Source organism: Falco biarmicus, chromosome 6 (assembly GCF_023638135.1).
Source record: "Falco biarmicus isolate bFalBia1 chromosome 6, bFalBia1.pri, whole genome shotgun sequence".
In the NCBI taxonomy this organism is placed as follows: Eukaryota; Metazoa; Chordata; class Aves; order Falconiformes; family Falconidae; genus Falco; species Falco biarmicus.
Window position 1 is genome coordinate 5,242,332 of NC_079293.1, and position 23,038 is coordinate 5,265,369.

The following is a 23,038-nucleotide window of genomic DNA, read 5'->3' on the forward strand; positions in this document are numbered from 1 at the left end:
ACCAGCCCAGACCTGCCATCAAAGATGCGGGAGCAGGGACTTTTCAGAATTGGAGTCAAACTGAGAGATAATGTGGGACGGAAATAATGTCTGCTGCACACCCAAACTTTGTAGGGAGGATCTATTGTCCATTCAGTTCACAGGGAAGCATCAGCCGCTCGGAGAAGAGCCAGATCCTGCAAGAGGCAGATACATTAGACGTTATAAGAAGAAGAGAAAAATGTTTTCTGCTTTTTAAGATGTGAAAGTTGGATTTGAGACTGGGGTTAAAAATAATTGTTGCAGTTGTCCATTTGCATATAAAGGATCATTTCTCCACAGATCTTCAGTGGCGCAGCTCAGAGCGGTGATGTCGAGTGTGCAGGAAGCTGAGAGCACAGCGTAGCATTGCTGTTCATGAATACCGAGGACTCAGCCCTCGATGGGGCTCATTTATCCTCTTGCACCAAAGGGTAGGATTCCTCATTAGCTGGGTCATTTTTGCTTGACCTTGTCCTATCCCTCCCCAACTCCTGAAACATTTATTGTCCTGCTCCTTACCCTAAATATATACCGGACTGGAATATAGACCTTGTTTGAACTCTTCTTTCCTGAGAGTAATGCAAAATATTCCAACACCTTTATCATTGTCTGCTTTTTGATGAGCGATGAACTTGTTCCCACCTTGTCTGACATTTGACTTTAGTTTGTGCTACTGGTTAGTAATTCCAGACGTTGCAGGAAGAAATGCTTAGCCGTAGACGTATGCCTCAGTCTGAAATTAAAGCTCAATTTAGTTTAATTGTCCTTGATTTTATCAAGCATACAAAATGACTGATTCCATATGCAGAAAATAAATACATAGGCAGCAGCTCAGAAATGTCTTCCTTCTTATGGTAGTGATTTTATACTGTTTTCTGGTCTACCAAATGGTTTTTCATTTGGTCTGAACCTGGCTAAATCTTTTTAATAAAGGCTATTTTGTAATTGTAAGAAGCCAGAATAATTAGTGCAAAGGCATGGAATAGTTTCCCAGCACTGGATGAACATGGCTTGGAGTGATGACAGTTTTTGTATTAGTTTGATATTATTTCAGTGTTTCCAGAAGAGACAGGTGATTTGGAGACCTGTGCAGCTCAGATGGGGCTAATGGATCCAGCCCAGCAATTAGTCTTGGCCTTGGAGTGAAGGTGACATCCTCCCACTTTCTCTAAAGTCATGTGGCCACTTCAGGCTGGTTTGGGAAGTTTTTCCAGAGATAACCTGAACTTCACAGTATTACTCTGTTTACTCTTCAGTTCTGCTGCTGTTATTGCTGCTGAACTCAAGAGTGATAGGGACAAGAAAGCAAGAAGCTGGATGAGGTAACTGCAAGAACTGTTGTTGTTTTTTTATTATTTTGTTCTTTTCTGGTCTTGTATCTAGGAACCCCCATCATGGCCTAGGACCCATGGACAGAAGCCATGCTCCGAAGAGCTCTCAGTCTGCTCCGAGACAGAAAGGGGGCTAGGTAAAAACTGCTGGTGCCATTGAAATGACATTACCTGCCTCTTTGGCAGTTGTCCTCATCTTCTATCACACTGTGTCAAGCGAAATGAGTGGGTTCACCCTGATTTGCAGCAATGGAGGGAGAGATTGCAGGTTCTGTTCCATGTACCAAGCAGCCAGCAGGGAGTGCTGGGAGTCTACTGTTGCTTGCATGAATGTGGCTCCCCACTGGAGCCTCCAGCCTCCTGTAGGTGCTCTGAAGCTGTCTGTAATATCAGTGGGAGGTATGTGTCCTACAGTATCCTAACCTAAACACTCTGAATCCTCTCTGGACCAGACATCGCCCTTCTGGTTCATCAGTGTCTAAGGTCATTTATTGGAATATAGCTCCAAGGCTACTGGAACCTTTCCAGCTTGCTTGAAGTTTTTATGTCTTTCATCCTCCTTGTGTCCTAGCCTAGTCTCATGCTCAGTCGTGTGGCGTCTGACTGTCCTGGCTAGGCAGACCCCAAGCATCTTTTCAGTGTCAGGGAAGAGAAGGGCTCATCTCCTGCCCCACTGCGTGACACATGTTGAGCCCATGCACATCACATGTGCATGTGAAGTGTGTTGTACTTCTCAGAACCGCCTGGTTCACTGTACTCTTGCAGAGCAAAGTTTAGTGTACAGCCCATGCTCTGGCATGATCTGAGGGCCCTGTGAAAAATGGAGGGAGAAAGCAGCAGGCTTCTGGCACCTAAAGACTTCGTGCAGCCCAGTTCTGGACATCACCCTTCCCCTAAGCTCCCCAGACCTGAGGAGGGAGCAGTGTAATAAGTATCCATGGTGGCAGCAGACTGCCATCTGGGAACCCTCCTTCTCCAGGGCCTCCTGGTCAGTTGACCAGATCTGGGCCATTATGTAATAGCAGAGGTGGCCAACAGGACAGATGGTTGCTGTTGCCATCCAAACAACTCATCTGACCTGCATGCTGCTCCACTGGGCCTTGGGAAAACAGCCAGGGGCCACCGCACTTCTCTCACCAGGCAGTAAACGGCAGTGGCCTTACACTCAGGATCAACAGATCTCTTTTACAGAGCACTGAAAGTATTATATTAGCTATCTCCGGGGAAACTTCCTCTCCCAAATAGTTTCAGACAGGATGCTTTTTCACTTAGTAAAGATCTGAGGATCATGTCCTCCATTACTGGAAACTGTCCTAGTTCCTTTGAACGCTGAGGAGCTGTGACAGACTATATCAGAAGAGCATGTGTCTCCTTAGTTTCTTCTTAATGGTAGGAAAGAGGTGAAATTATCTTGCTAGGAATCGATAGTTCTTTTGTTTCTTTTGTGTAAAGATAAGGAAATAATTTAATACAAGATTTTAAAAAAGTTTGGGGAACATGAATTACCTCTTTTACCTTCCTTGTTTTTTATAGCTTTGACATAAGACATATGATTCAGTTTGGACTAAACCAGAAATAAGCTTATTTTGCTCCTACACATTTCTTTAAAAGCCTGCACATTCTGCTTTTGATATTTTCCTACCAGATGATTTCTGAAGGGGATATGGCTGCCTCTGACTTGTAAAAAATGTAGCTGCTGTTGTCAAAAGCTTCAGACAGAATCTAATCCATTTTATGTGTGCGTATGTGTGTGTGCATTTGTGTATAAAAAGCTAACTACGGGAACGTCAATATACCAGTATATCTGTAGTAAGTCAGTTATTCCCAATTTCCTCTTTCCACTTGCATTTTTTGCACTATTTTCTGTCTCTTCTATTTGAAACTTCTGGAAAACATTAGAGACAGGAAGTTTGTTGAGGTTTCTTCCAGTCAGGGGGCAGGTGAGCATGTAAGGCAATGGTCACAATTCTCACAGAGCAGCTTTCCTTACAGATGCATTTATTTGGATTTGTGCACACATCAGAAATAACCCCTGGTTCACTTTGTAGTATGTATCACACTTTGGATATCTCTAATTTGATTTGAAAAAGAAAGCCAAACTGATTCCCCAACTCATGCAAAGAGCAGCCACGCAAGAATTCAGTGACAGCCCAGCCCAAAGAAATTCACCTTGCAGCCCATCCTTCACCAGTTCCCTTTGCCTCTGCAGTCTCTCCACGTCCCAGAAAAAGGACCAAGCAGCCCTGGATCTTGTGAGAAAACACCCTACCAGCTCCAGTGTCACCAACTCCAGTGATACCCCAGTGTCATCAGAGATTAAAAGCAAACAATATTGGACAGTGCACAGTCTTTTGAGGCACAGTGGGCTGCGCATGTACCTCTGCGGGCTTTCCAGCCATGGGCAGAGGCACGGGAGGGTAGAGAGGGGACCCTGGGGCTGCCTGCCGGGCACTGGCTCCAGGACCCCACGTCATGCAGGCACACAGGCGCCATGGCACCATGTGCACCTTGGCACTGGTCTGTCACTCTCATATCTCACCATCTCCCACATGCTGTTCATCTTTTGTGGCAACTTCCCACTTACTATTCTTCGTGCAGTTTTGACTAGCTGCTTGCATTACCTTGGTGGCCTGAGAAGCGCTATTTCAACTGACCGCACCCCAAGGCCTTCTGGCAACAGGGATGCTACCATTCATGTATTCAGCAAATTCAAATCCCCTTAGCACACAGGCAAGGAAGCTGGTGGAGCGCAGCTGGTCACCCGATGCCAGCATCCTTCGGGCATGCCACCAGGCATGAGTGCAAAGTGGGGACAGCTGCAGCATGAAGTTTGAGGTGAGATCACCACTGTTATGGACACGGGAAGTGCCCATGAGCAGCCATGAGGCTCCTCTCCAAAGCCACATAGGCGCAATTGCGCATTTCCCTCGAAACATGTCAGCATCGCTCATGGCAGAGCAGAGCGGCACACAGGCGCAGCCAGCGAACCTCCGTGTTTCCCTCAACGTTACTCTCCTGATCTGCCAGGAGATCAAAGGCACCCGGTTTGCCTGAGAGTGTCTCAAGGTGAAATCTAGCCCTTGCTGCCAGGGCAAAAACTGCCCAGGGAAGTGGGAGGAATGCATGATCCCTCAGGTGCCGGTGGCGGCCACCCTAAGCCCGCCATGAGGTGACCTTCTGGAGGCTTCCACCCATACTCACCATACCCTGGGGTCTGTGGGGAAGCTGGCCTTGCACGGAAGTTGTGTGGGCTTTCTCAGGCAACAAAATGGAAATGTTGGATGACTTCCCTCGCTATCCCCAGCTGCCATTGCAGGGACACTCCCTCTACAGCCAGGCCTTTTCTGACATGGCAGCTGGCTCTGCCAGGGAGCAGTGGAATCAAGGGGGCGGCAGCAATGGGGCACAGCAGAACCAAAATAATTTGTGGCCAAGGTGGCTTTCGCTGTCTTCAAACAGCCTGGAAAATGTGCCATTAGGGAGAAACAACTTCCCCGTTGCCTCTCCCACTAGCCCCCCTTGCATTTGACGCAGTTTCGCATGGTTGCTGCGCGCTTAACCCAAGACCTTGGGCTGCCACTCAGAAGCACCTTCCCTGAGCTGCTGCTGGCGTGGGCACAGATCTGTGTGCGCTAATGTAATGTAGAAGAGCAATGAAGCTCTCATCTGTCAGCCTTAGGTACGAATTTAAATTAAACCTCATTTAGCTGGGTGCTCCCTCTTGATTTATTGGCAGATGCTTCTCACTGTTTGAGCCTTGTTAAATTTCTAGCAAACACTTCACTGACCAGCTGTTCCTATTAAGTCGAAAGAGCTGCGGAGCAGGGTCACTGTCACCTCACTTTTGGTGGCTCTCATACGCGGTCCCTGCAGAGATCTCTCAGGGAGGGAATCGTACCTATCGCAACCTGAGATGCCTGGCTAATGCTAGTGAAACATTTTAGGTTTTGCACCTCTTTGTCCCCCAGTTCTCATGTTTTGTGTGCTATGAATCAAAAAAACCTCATAAGCTTCCTTTTAACTGATGGGGTAGAATAATTTTCCAGTTCAGGCCTTTCTTCTCAGTATTAAATATTGTTTACTATGAACCAATCAGTCATTTTCAGGTGGGTGCGGACTGAACTTCTCAGGCCTGCAGTGCGGTTGCATGCATTAGTCATTTGTAAGTCAGACTTCGTTTCTGTAATTCCAGACCTCAGTGAGGAAACTACAAGGTACTAGTGTTTTAAATGCAAAATAGTACAGCTTTTAGCATACAAGCACATCTCATACCAGTAAAGGTGCCAGAGTTCTGAATTCTCTTTATTTATCACAGTAATGCTGTTTTTCATTTCGATTGTGTCTCCCTGCTGAAGGGTGCCAGGATAGCTCACAAACAACACACACACTTTAATAATACATCATGGAAACACAGCTTCCTCTGGGGTGGAGAACAGAACCAAGGAAAGCTCAGTGCGTAGCATGGTGGGGGCAAGGAAAGAAACTTGGCTCAAAGCAAGAAGAGAAATCGTGTTGCTTATACAACACTATTAGAACTATGCTGCTGTGGAGAGCAAAAAGACCCCTGTTTTTTAAAGTTTTCATCAGAAAACCAATACATGGTGAACTCTGTGAAACTCAATTTATTGAGCTCTCAGGATCACAAGTTAGGTCAGCCTTGCCAGAAATTGATGCAGTTTGTAAGTAATCCAAACTTGAAGTGTCAGAACACTGTTATATTTCTCTGATCTCTTGCCTTGCTTTGCTTATTCATATGGCTGTGTTTGGGGCAGGAAAGCCACTGCATCTTCCCCCAGAAGCAGCAATTTGATTGAAAACTGAGAAGGTTTAAGGGCCTCTGAGGATTCTCCTTCACACTCCAGGTGCGGAGTTAGCAACTCTACCTACATGCTTCTTTAAAAGTGTGTGTTGTATTGGTGTTATCCTTCCTTCCCTGCTGAACTGAGTATGCCATGCAGGTAACACTCCAGTGTCTATTCTGGGCCAGGACTTTCGGGAAGCCAAGTGGATGACTGCCATTCAGTGTTGAGAACAATGGAAAAGCTGTTTCCGATTCACACTTGGAAAGGATCCTTCCAGCAAGGGAGGTGACACTGTTCTGCTCTTCTTTCAGCAAATTCCTCTCACAAATTTGTCTTGAGTGAGATGTTGGAAGATTTTGCTGAGTCCACATCAAACCAGGGCTTTTCCTAGAATACACTTTTTGCTGTTACAAATACTAGATGCATTGAAAGAGTAGCTGGGAAAACTTTGTATTTTCTTTCACCTGTTGTTTGAAAAATGAACTGGTTAAACCATGACAAATGGATTCTTGCACCTCTGTCACAGGAATCTGTATGTAAACATTAAAATGGCAGACAGTAATACATTATTTAAAATATAAACTCAAAAGATTTAAGAGCATGACAGCAAAATCCTATGTGCGGTAGGGAAGATGTCATCCCCCTCTGCCCTGTCAGCCGTAGTTAGAGTGTGCTAGCTCCCATTAAACTCTTTGCAGATCTGGACTTGTCATCTTCTTTTTAATTCTAGGCAAGCAGCAAATTGGCTTAAAAATGTAGAAGCTGTCCTGATGTGTATGCACGCTTGCTCCTGCCTTCAGCTTTCAAGCATCTGAAATCACCCATTAGATTAGTTATCGTGTTAATAGGTAGATTTAAGAAATGCAGCATGTTCTCAGCTCTCACTTGGACAAAACCTCAAGTGATTACAGGTTTCTGTCTAGATGTATCAGGGAACTGACCTCCACCTCTAAAAATGTAACTTTGAGCTCATTTTATCTGCCACAGAGATAGAGGGAAATCTTAGTGCCCTATTACCAAGCAGATTGAAAGGTACTTGAGAGATTAGAGATGGCTTTGTCTGATACTGAATTCCCATGCCTGACAAAGAAAGGTGAGGGTGATTATTAGAGAAGTGGCATTTTTGGGGGGGGAACAACAACAGCCTTTCTGGATCCTTCTAAAGGTAGCAGAGGATTCCTCTCACCCTTATTTTACACCCTCTGCCCATGTTATCAGCAAGATTGGCCATGCACTACATGGAACCAAAGAGGACTGTCTGTCAGTTGAGGGTGGGGGGGGCGGGGTCCATGGGGGTGGGAAGCTTTGTGATGGTAAGGGGACCCCTAGTTAAAAAACACAGCCATCGGACTGAAGGAACGGTGATTTCCCTGCTTCAATGTGTAGCCAGCCCATCTTTGCATCCTGTTATATCTCCTCCGCCAGAGATGACTCATCCCTGAGGTTCATAAAAATACTTCTGAAGAGCTGAATTTTTTTCCCCTTTTCCTTTCTTTTTTTTCCTTTTTTTTTTTTTTTTTTTAATCTTTGAAGTGGACTCATAGCGCTGAATACATATTTACAAAATAATTCCCTAAGGATAGTCCAGAATCCTACATTTTTAATTCCATCATACTTTTAGCACAAATATAAGCATGCCTGTGACACAGGGGACACCATGTCAGGAATGTGGGGAAGGAACACACTTTTGTAAAACCTGGAATTATATTCCTTACTTTTGGAAAAAGGAAAGGGTTGTCATCTTCTGCTGTGATATCTTGGTAGACATTGGCTTATCTAGGATGTTTGCTTATCACCAAAGAAAGATCTGAGAGAAAGGTCTGAGGACTGTTCAGTTAACCACTATCTCACATGCACAATTTGACATTACACCATGTGAAGAGAGGTTTGCAGTATCACTTGATGTTCTGGAATCCTTACTGGCTTAAGCAAGGAGAAAGTGATTTATATAAAAGCAACACCAGAAACCAAAGCTTCAGTAAATACCAATATTTTTCCTCATATGTAGAAAAAACCTTGAAGGCTATTTTAAAAAAATCTTATTACTACCAAGAGGTTTATGAAACATAAAAGAGACAGAAGGTACAAAAATTAACATCCTGGCAAAAAGTGCTGCATATTTTATAGAGACTGACTTCAACAATCATGTTTCAGTGTGTTAGCAGAATGTGGGAGACTTTTAGACCTTTTTGGGAGGACATGAAATAAATCAGAGTAGAGACACTGACAGGTTCTGAAGCCATTTCGCAGACCCTGTGACAGAACCAGCCTGCGGGGCTGCCCTCATTTTCTGCAAGCATGAGGATAAGGTTGCCACATGGCTGATTTCCTACGCAAGGCTGTGCTGTTTGGGACACATACTGTGGCATCAGCTTCCTGCCAGTCCACGGCAAAAAAGAAGGCAGGCTCTTCCTTGTTCAGGTTTCCCCTATGCTCCTAGTCTTCGCCTGGGATTGAGCAAAAATTTTTTATCTGTTTTCCTGAAAAGGGAAGGGAAGGGAAAATTTGAGGGGAAGGGAAGGGAGGAGGAGGGAAAATTTGTCTAGCTTGACTTCTTGTTTTTCCCCCAAAAAGGAAACCAACCAGAACTTTATATAATGCTGTCGCTTCAGTGCAAAAATCAAAAGCAAAGAGATAAAAGGAACAGAGGGAAGATAGTCTGCCATTTTGTGGTGCCATCTAACACATGCAGCTATGCGGTGCCCTGCAGAGCAAGTTGTACCCCACTGACAGACCGAGTTAGCTAGACGCGCCTCCCAGGCACCACCTTCTTGGGCATCTGTCACAGTTCAAAGCACTGTAGTGTGTCACATGGGCAGGCAGAGCAGAAGACACTAGAGAGGCCACTGCTGAGGTCTGGGGACCTAAGATACGATGGCTGGGTGGCGAGCATCTTCCCCTTGAGTATAGGGTCTTATAGGGGTACTATCTCTTGGTTGCATCCCAACACGGTAAGCACTCCCCCTGTATGCTGGGATATTCTGTCAGTGCTGCAAGGTGTTGTATGTCATGTGTACACCAGGGAGTGAAGAGATTTGCTCCCCAAGCATTTTCTGTATTGCATTGTCTAGCAGGGCTGTGGTATGGGAGCTGACTGTGAGTTTTGTGTGCAGGATGAGTCACAGCAGACTCAGCCTGCTGTAGACGGAGGTACTCAAGCAGCCCCAGACCCTGAGGGGCTCTACCTGACAGCACAGGTGATGACCTTAACCGTTTTCTTCCCTGTGAACAGAAGTGAACAGCAACCAGTCAAGTGGCATCTTAGGAATGAGTCATCTCTGTACTGAGCAGCATTGTTATTTTGGGAATTAACCAACAGAGCACGTGTCTGTGTATTTTAAAGGGCATAACAATAAAATCTACACCAAAGAGTTTCTTACATACTGTTGTAACCAGACTGCACAGAGCTTGGCAGAGGTCAGGCAAACTGGGAAGTTTCTATTTGCAGATGCCTTATTGATGTTATTCCAGTGCTACCACCATTATATTTTGCACACTCTCTATCCTTCCTAGCCACACATTTAGAAAGTAAATAAGCTCATCAGGCACATGTTCCATTTTATGAGAGCAGAGATGCGTACAAGAGCGTGAATGAATATGAATAGCCCATTTTTGGCATTACCCAAGCTTTGGAGCTGATTTGTATGAGTCAGAAATAAGTACTATGCTAAAAGGCCTCCCATAAAAATATGGACAGTGAAAGAAATGGGGTAAGGAGGAAACATTCCTCTCAGAACATGGCTGCTCCTTGAGACAGCTCCCCAAGACATATGGCAAGTTTTCATGTGGGGCCTGGTTTGTGTGGCAGCTCTTTGGGTTTGCTGACAGCTCTCTGCCCAGGGAGCCACACCACCACTTCACATTGAACAAATGTCTTCAAAACGCAGAAAAAATAGTCTAGTCTTTGAAAGGGAAAGAAGATGAAAGAGAGTCTAAAAAACGCTCAGCAATTATAAAAAAACCAAAACCATACAGAGCTTTAATTTTTTTCTGTCTTGTTTTTATCTTGCTTTGTTTTCTTTTTCTTAGCACTTTCCCTATTTCAAACTCTCAGTCTTATATAAGAAAGTGGCTTTGAGCATTGCATTTTTACACATGACAATGAAAATTATTAAACTAGTTAGCATTATGCATGAGCTGGGAATGACCATAAGCCTAACGAAGCTAGGAACAGCCCTAATATTTACGATTTTACCTGTGTCTGTTTTTTGGGAATGACTTAAAAAGGGACCACTTGTCCTACCATGTAGGCCATAAGCTTGCCTCGTTGCTACCCAACCATGGGAAATCATCCATGCACCAGGGCTGGTATAAGACAGACACCCAGAAAGCTGTCAGTTGTGCTGGCTTCTCATTCCAAACACATAGGGGAAAAGGGCATTTTTTCCACTGCACAATTTTGATGCCCCATGCTCTTTGGTAGAAGGGCTGTTAACACTGTTCAGAAGTCCACAAGCATATCTCTAGCTCTGTAAATCCCAGATCCTTACCACCTCCCCAAAATCTAGTCAGCTGTGGAGATCAGCCTGTTTGTTGCTAATACTTGGAGCTCACTGAAGGGTGAATAAATAAAACAGCCCGTTTGTGACAGATGGGAGATACTTCTCTGCTAGACAATGAATGCCATTTTGATAGTAATACTCGGTTTGCAAGGCTGCCTCTTGCCTACGTGTGAAGCCAGTCTAAACGGTGTCAGTTTTTTCTGTCCATTGTATACTTAAACTGAGGTGTGGGATGTCCCAAAGAAATCTCAAAGTGAGCGTGCCATCGCAGGTCATTGCCTTTGAATGTTCACTAGTGGCCTTTCCAACCTTGTAGGAAAGCAAATCCAACTGTGCCAAGCTAAGAGAGCCTGGAGATCCTTGCTTTGCAAGACAGATGTAGAACGAGTTTCTTTTAAAACTGGTTTTAGTAAATCACAGCAAAGTGTTTCTTGAAGTGGCCTGAAGAAGGCTTGAGCACTGCCTGGGATAACCCCGTGTCTGACACAGGGAGAGGAGGAAGGATTCAGATCAGCCCTTTCCCACCACTGGCTGATAATGCTTTCTGCTACTGAAGATTGATGTGACAAGGTGAAGAGTTTTATTTAGTAAGCCTTTACTCCCTACATTATTTTGGTATGTTTTTCCTGGAAGATTAAGCTGGAAAGCAGTGTTCCTACAGGGAATAAATATATCATAGGAACCAGAGACCAGAAAGGCTTCAGACCTATGCTGTGGTCAGCCTTTGGGGTCCCGCTGCACAAATAAAATGAGCCTTTGAAAGAAATAGTGTGGCTTTGGTGTCCAGCTGCCAGGCGGAGGGGAGCCGAGAGGTGGGCCTGGGCCTGACTGGGAGCCTGTCATAGCACGGTCCTGGGTGGGCACAGGACACACTGCTGGCGCTCCGTGCAGGTCAGCAGGGGAGGCCTGACCGCAGGGAGCCTGCGGGCCTCCAGAGCGCATGAACAGGGAGGAAAGAGGGAATCCGTTCTTAGTCCTGGGCTGTCAAAAATGGATTTTCAGGGCCTGACTGCTACGCTACTGCTTGATATTAGGTGGATTCAAACAGAGGCTCATGAGGGTTTAGAAAGCCCTCACTTCATAGAGGAAAATACTGACAGTACGGGACTACAATTTCCTGTTGTGACACTGTGGCAAGACGGCAAGTGAGTTTTCTGTAGCAGACAGCTGGGATTTGTTAGGCGTGTTACAAGCCTCTGGTCCCCCTTGAAACACAGGGTTTATCTAGGAAGTAGTTTTTTCTTTTTCACAGGGTTGTCTATAGCTTCTCAGGACAAAGGCTTTATATATCTGCAGGTATTGGTGTGCATACAGTAAAACACCAAAATTTTCCCTTCCTCCTGAAGGGAAAAGAGTCTTTGTGTGAGAAAAGTCCCACTTTCAGCCCATCCAGACTGTACCATGGCCTTGTCACAGCATGTCATGACACTGCCAGCCCTGTCTGCCCTTGGCCAACCGCTGGGGCTCCAGCCAGTGCCCTAGGCCCAGGACCCCACGCCAGCCACTGGAGCCACCAGGCCCTGCCCCAGCAGCGCTGCAGCAGGGCCTGTCTCCAGCTCCCCCCAGCCCTACCCAGCCACTGGCCCCCTGTGCCGGGCTTACCTGCAGGCCCACGTCCCAGCCTGCAAAAACAGGCTCTTTGTAAAGAGTGAACGCGTAGCAAGTGGTGCTGTATCAGGCAGCCCAGGCACAGGGTCCCCCTGCTACTTTCGGTTGGCACAGTTCTCCTGGTCGGGTGAAGAAATACCTGGTTAGGCAGCAGAGGGAATGCTATCATCTGTTAAACTTTCAGCAGAAAACTTTTCTTTGAGAGTTGGGCTGCTAATTTGAGACAAGTTGCTAATGAGATGCAGGCATATACCCTCATCCAACTATCTCAGACCGTTTTGTTCCCTTGTGCCAGTTGTGGCGTTCACTTCCAGCACCCTGGAAGGCTGTATGCTGGGGTTTGGGGGGTTTAAGCATACCGGCCTTGAAGTACCAGGGCAGCAGCATTGCCATGTCTGTTTTATCTGGAGTTGTATGATACTGAATCACTTTTGTTTTCCCCCTACAGCTTCAGCCACTGGAAATAAGGGGGTGTAAAGAACATCATTCCCTGTCATTGTGGTTACAGAAAACCCTGGAAGTGTGACTGTGAGTACATCTTCTAGCTTCAGAAATCAGGAACCAAAACAAACAAAAACCTGCAACATTTATTAATAAATTTCAATTACGCCTTCTTGGTTTCAAGCCCAGTTACACGATTTCTCATGGGGGAAGCAGGAGGAAAGTGGATTTATGACTGCTGAATGTTTGAGCCTGTTGGAATTGTATTGAGCACTACAAAAAATGGATGGCTAGAAATAAATTTGGGTGTGAATAAGCTGTTTCCTTCACAAGTCTGGTTTACACTGGCAGGGTGCACTTAACGGTTGACTGGAGAAAAAAATGTGACAGACAGGATGGTTTCTTGGTCCTCAGGGAATTTAAATGCAAGCTTTGTTGTTCTTCCCTTTAACTACCCTCTGGTCACTGGCAAAATAATTTAGACTTAAGCTTCAGGTTTAGAGGAATTGCTGGTAGGAGGGGAAGGGTTAATTTGTTTACTTGGGGTATTTTTCTGTTTGATTTGTTTTACTTTTTTAAGCCCTGATGTGAATTATCCATTTTGGCAAGTGAATGGGAACAGTTGCATGTGCTTGGTATTTTCTGTCACATACACTATTATTAGTAAGAAACGCATTTCCTTTTGGGGCACTAAGGACAAAAATAAGGCTGTTCAGATTACCACCACCACCACCACGACTCCCTCCCCCCCTCCTCCCCCTGCCTTATTAGCTCTGCTAAAGCAATTGTGCTGGCATTTAAGAGAACTGGCAAATGCATTTGCTCAGTGGCAAATGTGATGCATTCAATGTTCTTTTCACTTGAAGAAGAAAACGGGGGCTTTTAAGCGCAGGGAATGTAATAGCCAGGCTTTGGTAATGATTTCTAGTATTTTCAAGAGAGAAGAGGGAAAAAAGATCCCATTCAGTTGTTTCAGTATGAAGGAAAGGGAGTAGCTCTATTATCCAAAATCTCCTCCAGAGCTTGCAGAGCTACTTGGTGCACATTTTCTCTCCACGTGTAGACAGATTTCACTTCAGTGACAAATCATTTGGCTATGGCTTGGATTTTGATTCCAATATGCACAGTATGCCTTAATTCCTAGAATGAATTACCTTAGAATCTAAGCACAAAGACAGGATGTGTCTCAGTAGCCTGAAGTTTGTGCCCTTGAAGAGCAGGATACCTTTTCTAAGAATGAGTAGTATGATGGTGCCCAGATGCTGCTGGGCTCTCTTCTTTTGTTAACAGTGCTATTGTCAGCTATAACAACATAGTAGGTTGTCATGTTGAGTACCCAAGCAATTCAGATCATGGTGTACAGAAAGGCATTTGTTTCCTTTCAAGGTACTGTGTTCACTGGTATCAGCTTTGCATTTTGCCTTAGGTTGGCTTGAAACTGTTGAGATATTTTCCTGAGGAACTGTAGCTCACATCCTTTCACACTGATAAGATTTTTGTGCTCATCACTCACTGCTTATCACTTGTCTACTTGCCTCCATTTGTTGTGGAGAAGATGGGTGGTTCTAGATACAAGTAGGGACTTAATGTCACCTCTCAACAGGGAGTTCAGAATGAAAGGCAGTGGTGGAAAGTGCTATGGTAACTGATGTAACAGGACACTTGTTTGCATTTAAAAAAAACCCAAACAACAAAATGCCCAAGCAGTGGGTAGCAACAGAAAGCAAAATGCCTTTTCATAGCTGATGGGGGGAAAAAAAATCATACAGATAAGGCAAACTGATTGGGAAGTTTACTCTTAGCTATGAGGTATTTTTCCTGTGCCTGCTTCAAGGACTTTGGTCTTCATCCATCAGTCTTTATATATATACTAAATAGTGTTTAACAAGTGGCTTTTGAAATAGGGTGAACTTTTGAAAAGGGAGTATTTATAGAAACAGCTATTTAGTTTTCTAGTAATTTTCAGTATTCATTTTGCTATTGCTGAATATACAGAACAGGATTATTCACCCACATTACCCAGCTGCTTCTGTTTGATAACACAACAAAGATTGTGAGGTAAGTGTCTTTCCATGGAAATGGCTGTGATGTCATGATTCATGACTATGAAAAAGTAAGATCTGTGAGGGGGAGTTGTTTTTGAGACAGATAATCCCAAAATATAAATGTCTTGCATTATTGGTTAAATGGTCAATTAAAATGCAATCCAGTTAAGGAATATTGCAAGAAATTAATTTTCTGTGACACACTTGAAAAATGCTTCCTGATACTGGAGTTCACGAAAATGACAATAGTAATTTATTAGAAGAAGCTATGGTACTTTTTCCACCTATACTTTTCCTATAAATGAGACTTGGCAACACCAGAAATTTACAGGTGGAGGTGATAAATCACAGTGTTTAGTAAAGAATATGTGGGGGTTTGGGATTTTTTCCATCTACCTCACTGGCTGTTGTCAGCTGAACTGGATGTATGATTGCATTTGGAAGTTCTCTGACCTCTTCAACAGCTGAAACTTGGAGAAAAATTGTAAACCTGATACACACTTGCAGAAGATCCTTCTGCTGCTGCATCTCCCTAGAACAGCAATAAAGCTATGCAAGTGAATATGCAGAAATTTAGGTTACAAGCCAGGTGTACAACCATTCTCACTCCGTGGTTGTTTTGTGTAGAAGTCCTGTTACAACTGGTTGAGTCGATCTAACCTGAAATGCTTTTGGTTCTTCTCTTCAGAAGTCTATTGAGTTAATGTACCACTTCTCTGTCTCAGTAATGTGGCACATCTCTTGAGCTGGACATGAGCATCACACAGCTGGCTCTCAGCTCTATGCTGGATGGTAGGCAAACCCGCTTCTCATTCATTTGCAGCTGAAAACTGAGGCTTTTCACTGCTCTATGACAATGTGCATTAGGGTCAGCCTGCTTGGTAGTTCTTTGACCAGCCTCAGCAGGTATTTGAGATCCAGAACAGGACAGAGCCTATGGCAGAACCTTGCTGATGCAGAGCTTACCAGCTAGCAGAGCACTCTGTTCAGAGGCACACTTCCAGGACATAGCCTTCACCATATGATCCAGTGTAGCCACTGTGTATTTCAAGACCCAACATTTTAATGTTTTGAGCAGGGGGAAAGCTGATACTTGAAAGTCTGATCCTTGCTTAGGAAGGCTGCTGTAATGCTCCAAATCTTCTGTTTGGTTCTTTCCAGCCTGCTAATGTTATCCCAGTCCTGCCTCTGCTGATGACAGAGCATGCAGCACCGTAAAATGTGTATATACTACTAACTGGTAATGAGCTAAATGCTCTCAAATTTCTCCACCGACAGTAACATCTACTTATGGCTTTCTCCATTTGGTTAGGCAGCGTGTTAGCCCCTTTATGAGGGAGTGTCACTTCATGCTAAGGGAAATATGCTGTGGAAAATGCGTTTGGGGTTTACATCTGGTATATGCACAGATGTCTGCTCAGGTTTTCCATTTCACAAAATCTTGTAGCCAGGCTGAAAATGTGACTGAAGACAGGGCTCAATGAACAAATACATAGATATTCTACCCCTTGGATCAAAGAGTATGGAAAGGACAAAAAATTACTATGAAATCTTTAACAGCAAAACTCAGATGAAGGAAGACAGGCAGCAGCTTTGGAATGACACAGACAACAGTCCCACAGGGACTGAGGATTTTCTCAAGGAAAATCTCCATTATCATGGTCTCCTCCAGTGCCATGGATCACCCAACATGCTCCACCAGAGAGAGCTGACTTCCCTTTCTCTGACATAATTGTGAATGTTAATACCTGAAGAGCTGGCCTGCAGGCTGATACCAGAAAAGTACGTCTGAAGGAGGCAGGACACGATCAATCTGACGAGCAAATGATCAGAAAAGGCAAGAAGATATGGCAGCTCTGAAGGTGTCTGCCAAGAACCAGCTGGAACAAGCTGTGATGTGCTTCAGACCATCAGGCTAATCCCATGCTGACCAGCTAAAGCTTGAAGTGCCAGAGGGAGCCTGTCTCTGGGACACTCAGTGGCTCTGAGCACTAACCAGACAGCATACAACACCATGGGCAAGCTGCACGAGGTCAGCACTTCTGGAATTCCAAGACACAGGCAATGCTGAGTTTTCCAGGAAAACGGTTGATAACTGAAGAAAGTACAAATTCAGCTTTAGGTCATCTCTGCAAAGGAAAAAGAAGACAGTAGGCAGCTTTATTTTTGACAATGGGTGATCCTGAAGATGTTTTTAATCATTTTCTATCCACTCAGAGACAGTTATCTGGGAAACTGTTACGTATATTTGAAAAGTGTTGCACTGACCTTTGAAATGAGCAGTATGTTTTTAAACTGATAGCACAAAGAGAAGGGGAAGACCTAACAACGTTTATGATTGATCTAAGGTTTCTGAGTCTATCTTGCAATTTCAGAGTTGTTGAAACAAACAAAGGCTGTGATCTGTAACAAAAAAATCCCCTTAAATTTCCAAGACAGTGAGAGTGAAAGACAAAGGACTACTGTAAAATTAACCCTTGACAAGAAAATAAAATTTTTTTGCACAAAAGGCAGCTGCCTAGTTCATATGGAAGCTTAGGGCAAATGTTAATACTCCTGTCATGTTGACTTACAGAGAATCTGAAGTATCTTAGGGAGACACTCTGGAAGCAGAAAAGAAAAAAACAAGTCAAAACCCCAGAGACAATAAAAACAGATCACAGAGCTGCCTGAAGTATGGAAAAAGCACAAGGCATGATAATAGCCAGTGACTGAAAAGAAATATCCAGGAGCTGCAGTGATTTTCCTGTCTTGCCAGAACATGCAGGCATCAGCAGCTGTGACAACAGAAAGAGCATTTTCATGCCTTCTGTGGGGTCCCTTTTGGCTCTACTCTTTCTTTTCTTCTTCACATAGATGAGGGGGGAGAAGTTTCTGGTGAATCTGTTTTGCTCTAGTGCCAGAAGCAAAACCCAGAATCCTGCATGGTGAAATGTAACACGATGGAGATGTATATATTGCTAGAGGGACTGATGGACATTTCTTGCCCTGGTTGCATCCCTTTTAAGTCCCAACAGCCATAGGAGTTGACTGAGTTGATGGTGCTCTGCAGTGGTGCCAGATATTGTTCTGATTGTCACAGTGATTGCCTAACACTTTCTTTGTCCAAGAGTGAATGTAAATGATGTCCAGAGAATGGACACCGGAGAGTGGCATCAGGTCCATTTTCTCAGAGGTGTTCTTAAGAGTGATGTAGGAGATGCTGAATGAGCCGACCTGAAACCAAGCACTAGGAATGTCCTAGCCAGCCTGCTGGGAACAGGAACACAGGCTGCCAGTGCTGGGGCTGTTGTCACAGAGAGGAAAATTAAAAAGCACTGTCAGGAACAGGATAAATTTTATCCCCACTGAGGTTTTATTTGAGATGGGTGTAAGAGTAAGTTATAAACTGTAAGAGATACACTGATGATCGTCATTGGAGGTAAAATGCATCGTGTTGAGTCCCTTTCAAGAGACAGCATTACTAGAGCAGCTGGGGATCAAAACTAGTGAGACGAGCTTGAGGACATCTTCTAGGACAGAAAGTGACATTTATCCAACTATTAGATAAAGTGGTGAGAATGCTCTGGAATTCCACTCTAGCGAAAGTTACCTTCACCTTTAGATAAGAAAATCAGGTGGAAGGAAGGTGCATTGGTCTAGGAAGCACTGATGGGGTAAGAACAGGAGAAAAAAGCCTTTCAGAAGGAAAAAAAACCAACAAAACCAAACCAACAAAAAAGCAAAGAAACTTTTGATAGCAAGATGAAGAGATGCTGAGATCTACCTGTGTTACCAGCCTCCAGAAACAAAGAGTGACTAAGTCCATAGGAGCTGTTGACTGAATGGAGACATTCACACATCAAATACGCTGCCTGCAACTGCAACCTGAAAATGCTTTAAGTCCCTATTTTCTACAATCCAGTGGTTTAGGGGGAACAAAATAACTGAAGAATACTGGAGAACAGCATTCTTAAAGCCAGAGTTTATAATCTGTGAATGTATGATTGGCATGCAAAGCCAAACATACATCATGATTTGTAGCTTCCATCTTATCCAAGACTGTCTTGAGCAGGCCACATCCACACCAGGAACCACAACTGGAACGCTAGTGGCTGCGTTCCTGTGTATATGTTGGACTATTGTCAGAAAGAAATTAAACAGAAACAACTCAGGACATTTGTATCACTCCCCTCCCAGGTTGGTACCTCAACAACTAGGCTTCCCAAAGTATCTTCTGCCTGCCCTTCTTTCTCACTCTCTTGTAGCTGTATTTCTGGCTGTGCAATGGCTCAGTGTCACAGGAAAGTGTGGGGAGCTTTCCTGCCCAGGTTGTGCAAGGGCTTGGTGGTGGGATCCCTGTCCAAGCATGCTGAAAAAGGTGGTTTCAGAACCTTTTAGAGCACCTCTCCAGCCCAACAATCGATATCTGTCCTCAAGAGAAGCCTAGGGGAGGTAACTACTAGTTCTAGGGGAGCGTTTAAGTTGGGTGCCTAAATTAAGTGAACTGGAAATTATTAGCATTCTGAATACAGATTCTGTGAAAGAAACTTCTGTCTGAGGCTTAGAGTAGGGGATTTTCTTGGTGTTTTGATTCAGTGAGGCATATCTCTGAAGGAAGAAGACATGAACTCTGTCACAGATGCAGCATGACTGGTGGCCAGAAGAAGAGTGTGGAAAGTGGAGTGTGAGCATTCTCATGTGCAGTGGGGGTGCAACCGTTAGCTGTTTCAGGGATTTACTGAAATACCTGGAAAATAAAGAATTTCTAGTACAAGGCAGGAATAGAGCTGAAACTGTTTAGAAAAAGAACAAACCCCTGTTTGTTGCTGTTCTTTCTAAGACAAGTCTGTTGTTTAAGGACAGTGACTCTAAACATATGACAGAGAAAATAGCATTCAGAAAGCAGTTGTGTGCTCAAAATATCATTGCTTTAAAATGTAATGCCTTCATATACTTTTTTGTTTTGGATTATTTGACAGAGGCTTAAGGTTAGATTTCCTGGGTCCTTAAATTACTCTTACGAACATTTTATTTGCATCTTCAATTAAGCACCCAAATATGTTTTAAGAATCCACTCTTTTGGATTTGGGCCAAGATCTTAAATGCAAACCAGATTTGCAATAGCATGCATTGACTTCATAGGACATGTAGGACACTGGATTTGTCATGAAGTGATATGTGTCCATATTGCGGTACTTTGAGCTTTTTAATCTTATCCATGTTCATTGTAACGTTTTGACATGCATGAGTCCAAGAATGCAAAAGGAAAGTGGGACGTGAAATGAACTTCATTCAGCACCTTTATCAATGCAAAACATTTCTCCCAGCCGGCCAGAGTGTGCCTAATAAGACAAAGAAAGGCCAAGAGACCCACCAGGAGACTACAAACCCATTAATTTGGTATCACTTGTGGGGAAAATGCTGGAAGAAATTGCAGGATTTGTTAAGCAAAAGACTTGGCGAAGTCAATTGATTAGGGAGATTTCAGAGAAAACTGTTCTTGCTGAGCTGCCAAGGTAGAAGGGGTTATTATGTTCAGGAATTTTTTACGTGTCTTGTTGGCACCATGTAAAACAGAATGGGTGCTGCCATGTAAGAAAAGCTGCAGAACTAAATGAGGTTTTCTGGGTTTAGGAGACTTATAAGTATTTGATCTTTCACCAGGAATTCATTCAATCATCTCCTTTCTTTACGTTAAATCTCCGCAGTGCCCAGTGCATACAAGGAACTGATGAATGCAACTATTGTAATAAATACTCATAAAATATTATTAGACTAAAGCATTTCTGTCAAGTGCAAAACCTTTACAAAGATGGAATTTTCTCTAAATAGGACTCAGTCAGCAAGCACATAGCTCAGTATTTACGCATTTTGTTTGTCCCTGCTCCCTGCACCAGCTGAAAACTCAAAACTGAGAGAGAGCCAATGCTCTCTGCAGCCCTTCAAATTAAAAGCTATCCTCAAACACTCTAGGATTTCAGAAGGAATGATGATACATCTCTGAATAAGGTGGAATTGTGTTCAAATCTGTTAAAAATTGAATGGGGAGAATGCATTACAGCAAGAGCTTCCATACAGTCAGCAATCAGATGTAAGACAAATCTGTTACAGATGTCCTCTATTCTGCTGATAATGAGGTCGAGAGACCCAGGTTAGGTGTCTGGAGAGAAAGAGCTGCTCCACAGCATCTTCTTGGCTTAGGAGCTTTTCATTGAAAGCATGGAGACACAGGAACTAACTAAAGCCTAGCGGCTCTCAGGCAGCTAAGGAAAAAAGGTCTGTGTGACAAGAATGAGACACACAGTGAGATGCTTTAGAATGTTTTTGACCTGTGTAAGTTACATTTATGCTTAAGCTCACAGTAGAGCTTTGCTTCAGTGATGGTCATCCTTTCCCCGCGTGAGGAGAGCAGAGGATGAACCTCACGGGGTGGGGTCAGGTAAGGGCTGGCAGCCTTGCAAAATACTGCCTGGGGAGAAACGACCAGGACCAGCAATGACCAGAACCTGAGCCAGCAGTGAAATTCTATACACACTACGTGTATCACTATGAGAGAGACCGCTGGCCAAGGGGAGCAACTGACTGAATTCAGACATGAAAGCCACAATGTACAGGGGATCCACATCTGAGTAGAGAGCCATTGCTGTGTCAGCTTGCATGCTGGGGAGGTAGTCAACGTACAATGTCAGGGCAAGCGTGCACACAGGAGCCCAGAGCATTGCACAGTGCTCATGCAAGGCTGCCAGGCTGCCCAGCTGGGCACACCAGGCTGAGGAGCAGCTGAGCAGCTGATGGGTGATCAGTGCTCTCCAGTGAGGTGTGGGGCAGCAGCCGCAAAACATTAGGAGCAGCCACTTAGAAAAGCTGTTTCAAGGAATACAGACATGCTGGGCATTTTTTCCTCTTCACTGAACTGGCCAGGACTCAAAGACCTGAAGGGACAGTATCAGCTCTAAGTTGCCGTGCTGCTGGTTGTAAAAGACCATTTAGGAAAATGAACTTTTCTCTTCTGTTGTGTGATCCTTCACCCATTCTAATTTAAAAGGGAAATGAAGTGAGGGCTTTTTATTTTTTTATGCTGTTTTAAGAAGTGCCTACATAAAAAAGGCAGGTTCCAAGGGAAAAAGCAAAAGGTCTCTGACATGCTTGTTCTTTGCAATAAGAATATGAAAATAGTTTAATGTGGTTGCTTCTTCAAGAATCTTTGTATTTTGCTTTGTACAAACAGAACAAAAAGACAATGACTGGGCTACTCGAGAAACAGGTTTTGCATCTCCCCATGGCAGAGAAGAAAGAAACTGAACTAAGTTCGAGCTCCCTTTGATGAAAAAGGACAATGTATCTAATATTCTGATCCATGGGATGTGAGATTTTGACAAGGGCTAGGCCACTATTACAAAAACTCCTAAAATAAGCCAAATAATTAGCATCCTCCCTCGGTGCACATATGAAACCCTCACATCTCAGTGGGAATAAAACTTGGACATTTCTATTCAGGCTTAGGTGGCACAACTATGGCTGCTGTTGGTGGGCTTCTGGCAAGCTGTAAGGAGTAGTGATACTGCATGTGGGAGATGAAAGACAGGAGAGGAGGAGTGGAGTAGAGAGAAAAACTATCTTTTAGCTATGCCATTGAGCAGGTAAAGTCAGCTCATCCCACCTAGGTAAACCTCACCCAAAGCAGTGGGTACCCAATGCTTCAGTCCAGGTTGCTGCTGTGGCTGCCCCAGACTGGGCTGGGGTACCCCCACCTTCTCCCACTTCTTTTCCTGAAAGTAGTTGCCTTCCCTGGATCATATTCTGCTGCCTGTGTGCCAGGCCAGGTCGGCAGAGAAACAAACCCTGAAATCCCATGTCCCAGGAAGCTAGACCAGTTTAGTCCATGTATCTACAGGCACAGGCTGCCTCATGCCCACCTTGACCAAGAATACTCAAAATGTTGTCTGTGCATTGGCATCTGTCCTAGAGTGAAGCTTACTTCTCTGAGGAAACACTTAGGTTTCCTCAAGAAACAGAAACATCATAACCACATTCTAATTTCTGGGAACAGAGGTTTTGTATATACTAAAATACATAGCCATCATGGCTTGCTTACAGGGATGGGAGGAGAGTTTGGCATGCTTCTTTTGGAAGCAGCCCCTCCTTTCTGTGCTGCCTTTTGTCTTGGCACTATCCAGATCACGACTCCTGGCTGTATCCCAAATTTCTCCTAGATGCACTTATTGAATCTCCTCCCCTTATTTTCCCCAGTGTGTTTGGAAGACAAAGCCACACAATGGGATTTACTGAAAGAGTTTAATTTTCTA